The 804-nt window shown below is 51.6% G+C and overlaps 1 long non-coding RNA gene across 1 annotated transcript; it reads right to left on the bottom strand.

Moving 5' to 3' along the window:
• Positions 1 to 796, bottom strand: LOC109509072 (uncharacterized). Its single transcript, XR_002166856.1, has 3 exons — positions 537 to 796; positions 285 to 335; positions 1 to 84 (listed from the first exon to the last, which is right to left on the bottom strand). It is a non-coding gene; the product is annotated as an uncharacterized LOC109509072 (long non-coding RNA).
• Between the last annotated feature and the right edge of the window lie 8 nt (positions 797 to 804).

The following is an 804-nucleotide window of genomic DNA, read 5'->3' as shown; positions in this document are numbered from 1 at the left end:
GGGGGCCTGAACCCCGAGGGCGGGATCCTCCACAGGCAGCCACGAGAATGCTCGGCTGCACGAACTCCACGGGAAGTCGCGACCCTGCACCCACACCATCATCAAGTTCATCAACACGCATCAGTTGCGCGGAAACGAGCTTTTGCGCTGGAGTGCTACAACGACACGCCAACCTCATTTGTGTCCCATATTCATTCCATGTGTGGATTGAAAGCATGAAGCCGCGTTGTTTCAATTCACACAACTTGATGCAACTCAAAATGCTGAAAATAGGTCAAACCGACCGTGTGGAGGATGAGGATGTGAGCGTCATTCAAAACGTCGGCCGTCACCACCTAAAGGAAGACAACAACGAGTGGCACTGGTCACACCATCACATTTGCAGAATCGAGACCTATTGCTCACGTGACAACGGTGGCAGCAGTTTGTATGTGCGTCTGTCCGTGATCATGTGCACCCAATTTTTCTATGTATGTGTGTCAAAGAGTTTGTGTGTGCCTCCTTGTGTTTTTCTACAAGTGCGTTTGTGTGCTCACGGTGTGTCCCGCCCGGCTGCTAAGGTGTTCGGCTGCGACGAGTAGTGCGTTGAGCGTGGCCCCGCCACTGCCAAGCGGTTCCTGGCGGTCCTGCACAGTTAGCAGCAGCGTACTCGCACACAAGCAACCGCGGCGCTGACGCAACTCCAACTCTGAAAACAAAACCACACACTTGTCATAAGTGGCACCAAGTAGATCAACAGGACAAACAATGGCCTGTTTGACTCTCTCTGTCAGGCCATGTACATACAAAAAAAAAAAAAAAAAA

This window comes from Hippocampus comes, unplaced genomic scaffold (assembly GCF_001891065.2).
Source record: "Hippocampus comes isolate QL1 unplaced genomic scaffold, H_comes_QL1_v1.1 C16756900, whole genome shotgun sequence".
Classification (NCBI taxonomy): Eukaryota; Metazoa; Chordata; class Actinopteri; order Syngnathiformes; family Syngnathidae; genus Hippocampus; species Hippocampus comes.
The sequence above is the reverse complement of the archived record's forward strand: the minus strand, read 5'-3'. Positions and strand labels throughout refer to the sequence as shown.